The sequence below is a fragment of the Fulmarus glacialis genome, unplaced genomic scaffold (assembly GCF_000690835.1).
Source record: "Fulmarus glacialis isolate BGI_N327 unplaced genomic scaffold, ASM69083v1 scaffold11695, whole genome shotgun sequence".
Taxonomy (NCBI): Eukaryota; Metazoa; Chordata; class Aves; order Procellariiformes; family Procellariidae; genus Fulmarus; species Fulmarus glacialis.
Window position 1 is genome coordinate 1 of NW_009211185.1, and position 6,779 is coordinate 6,779.

Here is a 6,779-nt window from a genome sequence, read left to right on the forward strand (position 1 = left end):
AATGATTCTATGATTCTATGATTGCTAGATACAGCATGCTCATTCAGGAGCCTTAAATATGAGCCTTTAAAAGGCTGCAATAGAGACTTCAGTGAAAATTGAAGTAATGTAGCTTGGAAGCCTTTTTTCTTCCCCTGTTTGTCTTATAGAATGAAATATGGATTGAGTCACATTAACCACAATCAGATGTAAGTCTGAAGGAGGAAGCAGTAAACGCTCCCTTGTTTAGCAACAGCTAGTCAGCCCAGAAAAGTGACCAGCCTGGTAGAGCTGAGCAGAAAAAGAGACAAGTGCAGGGGCCAGGCACTGCCCCACAAAGTTCAAGTCACACTGCCAGGACAGGGGGGTTTCAGTAGTGCGGTGGGATGGAGGCATCCCTGTCCGCCTCTGTACCAGCAGGCACCGCCGCCTTCAGCCTGCAGAGCTGGGCACTCAGCCAAGGAGCAAGGAACTAACTCCAGTTAAACAAACCAACCCACTGAATAAAACGTAAGGAAACTACAGCAGTCCAGGCTATACATGGCTATGGGCAACATAAGAAAACATTTATCCTAGAGCTCCCTCTACTTTTCACACCTCCATCCTCCCAGTCCACTCTCCTCACCCCTCCACTGCACTCTCCCCCGCCTCTGCTACTGCCTGAGGACTGACTTACTTTTGTGAAACAGGATGCGATTTGGTGCTAAATCAGCTTAGCTGTAGAGGTAGTCCGTCTTCAGATTGTGGTCCTGCTCCTTTTCTTGTGCTAAGAGAGGCTGCGGGGAAGACTACTCCTTATTCAACAGGTTAATCTTGCTGTGGAGAAGCCTGTGTGAAGGGTCATACCTGCAACCATGCAATCACGGCAAAGCAGTGAGGACATGGGGGCAGGGGTGAGGAAATCAGAAGCCGCTCATTTTTGGCAACAGCACATAGTTATGTTGCTTAGCTGTAACAGGGCACTATCTCCTAGGGAGCAGATATAAATGTAGAGATACAGTACCTTTTCTCCACAAACAAGTAGAGTGTTTTCCATTTGAGTCACCACCCTGGAAGAATTTAAAAGACGTGTAGATGTGGCACTTAGGGACATGGTTTAGTGGGCATGGTGGTGTTGGGTTGATGGTTGGACTCCAAGATCTTAGAGGTCTTTTCCAACCTTAATGATTCTATGATTCTGTGGTTTACTTCTATTATATGAATTGTAGAGGGTTACAATTTACTACATCTAGAGACTAAAATCTTGGTTTTGCAACATTCACTTTGTTCAAAAACAATGTATTTTACATCCTGCAAGTCTATTTTTTGTGACATTGGTCAGATTAAATGTGAACAGTGTTTTTATTTCAAAACAAACCTGCAGAACAAACAGAATTAACAGTACATAGAAATCTTAGCTGTGCCACCCAAAGTAATCCAGTCCACTTGCTTAGAAGGTACAGTGTACAGAGCCTGCACCCACACACGTGACAGTGCATTCAATCTATTCAAGCTGTTTGTCAGCCTCTCCCAACACCTGCCTGCAGAGTCCTGACTCTCCCTCACACCAGCATGAGCAAACATTTCGCAGGAAGACAAATATGCACCTGAAAAATTGCTCATTTTGACAATTTTTTATGTGGACCCACCTGACTGCTTGAAAAAGGTGACACAGTTACAGATAGTTCTGTGGAAAGGAAATTTTCCACACCCTAAAACTGTGGCTAGAAAGATTCAAGTAGATGCCTCAAACTGTAACTTAGGGCATGGCATGATAACATACTACACTGTGTACTCAGTTGAATAACTGTTTTTGAAGCAATGGTGTTTGGAGGCTTGTTTTCCTTTTCAAAGTAAATGGTAACTTAAAAGTTCAGCCATTGGCCTTCAAAGGTTCTGTTAATCTCTGGTTTAGAAAAGTGTGTGTTCAGAGATGGGGTGGAACAGTGTTGTGGAAATTACTTCTAATACCCCACCAAAAATTTCAAAGAATTAAAAATCGGTAGTTATTGGGCCACAACCCACCGCTGTGTACCTGAATCCTACACCACTAAAGTCAGAGGAATTTATTTTCTCTTGTCCCCAGTGAGATCAAGGTCAAGCCTTTGAGAATCAAAAGCTATCATAGAAAACCACATACAGAACTGCCCAAAATAGTAATTTATTTTTGCTGCAAAATCAAGTCAACAAATCAATGTGCAATGACTATGCTGTTAGATAAGGCAGCTTGAGAAATAGAATGCCACTATAATTATGGGTATTAACATTAATTAACATTAATTAACATTATTGTTAATTATGAATAATTAGCATTACAGAAACAAGCACATGAGATCTTAATGGATCTGCAGTGAAATCGTGGTGAAGCTTGCTGTGTGTGTGTAGGGTCCTTTTCATACCACCTCCCAAAGAGTGTTACACTCAAAACTGGCTTCGATGTACTAGTCCGACTTATCAGTCATCCATCATTTAGCACCTAGTTATGGGAAAGTAAAATAAACAGGAATATCAGCAAAGCAGTACTATTGTATGACAAACACAAAATAATATATTAATTAATGTTGACCTAGCTGAGAGATGTCTTGAAAAAAGACAAAGCAAAGCACATCTGAGTCTCTTATTCACTTGGAGATACCACAAAGTCTAAGAAAAACTACACTTCTATCTTGAGCAAGATCTTGTTCTAGGAGATTTGGGGAAGAAGGGAATCGGGGAAATGGACCTGCTGTATGAATGCAACCAGGAAAATCAGGTAGAAATAAAGCTGCCTTGAACTCAAGCCAGTTACTGAAATAGAGGACGCCGATAACTCCCAAGTTGCTCCTGTGTCTTGTAGTGGCTTTTTGACCATTTGTGTTACAAGTCTGACAACTCACAAGGGTGTCCCACTACCTCGAACTCCCCGGGGGCCAGCTGCACCCCGCTGTACAAGACTTCTGGAAAGACGTTAGTTCGTGCCAAAAGTGCCGCTGAGGGAGAACATCTCAAACTTGGTCTGCGCAGTCTCCACCGGCTGCCCGCACGTGTTCAGGTCTGTGCTCTTGCACTTGAGCAGCGTGCATATCTGCGGGGAGGAGGATACAGAAAGGCAAAATACTGCTACGCTTTCAACAGTCAAGAGCTGGATTTGATTGTAAGAAAAGCTGTCATGGCGAAGAAATTATTCAATGCATCTACTCATTTATTTAGGCCAGGAGGATCCATGGGTGCTCCTGGCACTTGAAACTTTGTAAAAAGACAGTTCTTTGCCAGCACCGCAGCAAAGCACTGTGTCTGCATGTACACACGTGTGTTTATAAGTTATGTGTGAATTCATGCATAATGCATACACATTTAGTCATAGATGTGGAATAGTTTATGACCTAGGTAAGTTACTTCAGCTCTGGCTGAGTTTCCCAAAAAACTGAAGCAATACTTATTTGCCTACTCTAGTGGGAATACTCTAAAGATATAGAGAAAAGAGATGAAGATATAGCACATTAAAAAAAGCCTAACAGTGAAATTTAAAAGAACCAATACACTGGCAAGCCATGTGAATACAAAGGTTATATCCGTATTTAGTTTCTTCATTTTGTGAGATAACTGCATGTTAGAGAATCACATCAGCACGATGGCACAATCCACTGAGCAGAAAATATCTCTCTGTTGTGACGAGAGCATCCCTATGAAGACAGGGAGAACTCTACGATCTTCTCTCCCTTTTGTACACATATATGGAAACCTCCTTGAAGTGTTATAGCACAGGGTCAACTCAGGGTCTTCACTTTCATCATTTATAACATAGACAGAAAAGCAGGATCAACACCCCTAATGAAGTCAAAATGCATCATGAAGAAAACAAATGTTTTCAGAGGGGCCTAAAAAATGCCTCTTCTTAAACCCCCTCAATCAAAAATGAGACAAATGCAAATGGGCTGCAAAGAGAGTATTGCAGCCTTCCCACTGTCCAAATAGGAACAGAAAACCTTTACCTGCAAATAATACTCTCCTTCAACAACATGTAGCCCATCAAAAGGCATAAATGTCATCTTTCTGCTTCTCTGCCATCTTGTTACTCAGATGGCAACAGAGGTCTTGCTAGCAAATGGCACGATTTCCCTCGGGTTCAGTAATGGCAACAGAGGTCCTGCTGGCAAATGGCACGATTTCCCTCGGGTTCAGTGAGCTCCGTGAAGGAGAAGAGATCATGGTAAACGACCCCACTGAAATAGCGATCGTTTGATGGAAGCTGTTCAATACTGCTGGCATACAATTTCCAGTCAACAGCAGCAGGATAGTCAGGAGACAGACGTGGGCATGAACTCAGTTCTGTCACCAAAAGGTGACCATTTTCCATTTCTGTATTATAATAATACGCTCTCGGACCATCTGGGGCATAAATACCACTCCCTGCAAACACGTAACACCAGAAAGCTTAGCTTTTAATCTGAAAGCAAGTGTATGGTACAAGTAAGCAGTCTTCGCTAATTAAACATGTGCCAAATTTTATTCTAATGTTTATCAGATTGTTTTGAAACTAAATTAAGCCTTCACAGACTACAATCCTAACCTATGCTTTTTGCAATCAATGGAAAGTAGACAAAACTCTGATGTTTCATGTATTGTAAGTGACAAGATTAGTGTGCTAATTATATACCATTATATATGATTTAGGTGGCTGAAGCTGTACATTCCTCACAGAGTTTAGCTGCATCAGAAATCAGTATTTCTGATTAAAATGAATGGCAACACTCTCAAGTCAAAAAAATTCTGTAAGGAAAAGATATTACCAAAAGTCACATCTTTATGCAAGCTCTTTACATAAATACATACATCTTTAAAACCCAGAGTAAAACCTATCCATAAAGAATATGAGTTGTATGACATGTGGTCATCAATTACTGAGAACTAAAAGAATGGTCCATATCTGCTTTTATTTGGAAGGCAAAATTTAGGGCTACATTTTAGCAACACCAGTAAGTTTTCTCTCACTTCTGCAAGCGCATGCCCACAAAACTTGTGCTTGACTTCTAGCATCTGCTCAGGAAAAATATACAGTGAAAACAGAGCCTGAAAAGAAAACTCGACACAAGGTCTCCAGCCCAGAGATAATGTTTGCAGGACTCACAAGAACATTTCTCAGAGTTAGGTTTCCACCTAGTGGAGAAAAAATGTTTGGGCCTTCACTTGACCAAAAGCTCAATAAAAGAAGATGAAGAATCACATGCATAAATTCTCAGGACTGATCATTTCACAAACAACTAAAGGTCTTCTAGTCAGCTTAAGCATTTCTGAGTTCTTACATATCACGTTTTGATTTCCTTTTTATCTCAACAAGTTCTCTTGTCCTAATCCTGTTGACATGTGTATGCATGCCTAAAGCTGATGGGAATTTCTGCTCAGGTCAACTGCACTAGATAGATATAAATGTTGCCCGCGGGAACAAGATCAGTTAGAGCAATATCACATTACCTGTCATATGGAAAGTGGAGTTGCACGTGCGTATTTGCTGAAAGTTGACGCCCATTCCCAAAGCCCATGCTGAGTGAAACTGGACCACCAACAACAGTAGGAGAGTATTACCCCAAGCGGTTGGGAACAGAATGGTGTCAACCTGAAATCTGCCAAGACCACAGATGGGTCGTGATAGAGTATGTCTGCACAAGTGAAAATGCTGGAGTAGCCAAAGGATGTATTGAAAGTAATAAATTCTGGATCCTTGGGGTAATTAAACTGTTTCTCTGTCACAAAAAGGTTGTACTGTTCATGGAAAGGAAGGAATGGAGAAAAAAAAGATTAGAGAAGAAATCAAACCATTTAAATCAGACTAATATTGAAAATAATACACATTCACTTAAATACAAGTAATGGAGAATATGTTTTGTGAACATGCTATATCTTAATTTCAAAAAGGAGAATTCATACCACTGCAAGAGGAGTCAAGCACAAATATCCATGGTTCTGATTTATATGAAGGGGATTTGTATTTAGTTAGGAAGAGTTTAGGACATTATTGTTTTACTATCTCATGTGTCACTTCCTATTGAGAAGCAGTAAAATAGAGGGCTTATTGAGTTTTAACTAATTCCTTTTAATTACTTGCTATTAAATTCAAAATAGCAGGAACGAAGATATCTTCAGGCAGTGGCTTTCACCTGTCCTCTGACACCTGCTCTATAATGACTCTATGTACAAATACATTTAAGCCTGGGAAGCAGCTTGTGTTTCACCTCTTTCATCACCTGAGGATTATGCACTTCCTGAACTTTGTAAAATCCTCTTACCTTGTGATAACGAGCCACCAGTTTCCCTTCTGAGTCAAAGACAACGTTGGTATTGTACTGATAGTGACCATCACTTGGGCACCTTGGATCAGTGGAATTACAGGTCTTCTTGTCTCCCATATTCGCAACCACATAGATGGAGTTACTCCTCGCCAGACAGCTCAGTTTTTCCAGCGCTGGTGAGGGAGCAAACATAAACAGCAGGGAAGGAAGAAAGGAAATAAAATGTTAAAACCAGTCAATACATTAAAATGCCAACACTAAGACTACAGATCACAAGAATGGTAGGTTTAAGATACTAATTTCTGTCGTTTTCTGTTATTCAACAGAAGGCAGCGGTTTTGTGCTTCAAAGCTTAGTATGCTGAAACTCCAGCTTCACCTCGTGTCAGATAAGTGAGGAACACAGGGGTTTCCTCGCAGTGAAAGAAAATCTTTGTACCTTTGAGTCTCCCTTCTGCTGCCAGCGTGTGGTACAGCGTTGATGTTACACTGACACATGGGCTAGTCTCAGCTTTCTGCTTCAGCTCCTGATTCATAGAATCATAGAATCATAGAA

The 6,779-nt window shown here is 40.9% G+C and overlaps 1 pseudogene; it reads right to left on the minus strand.

The window, feature by feature from the left end:
• Positions 1-2,274: 2,274 nt before the first annotated feature.
• On the minus strand, positions 2,275-6,397 carry LOC104076538 (annotated as a pseudogene).
• Positions 6,398-6,779: the final 382 nt, after the last annotated feature.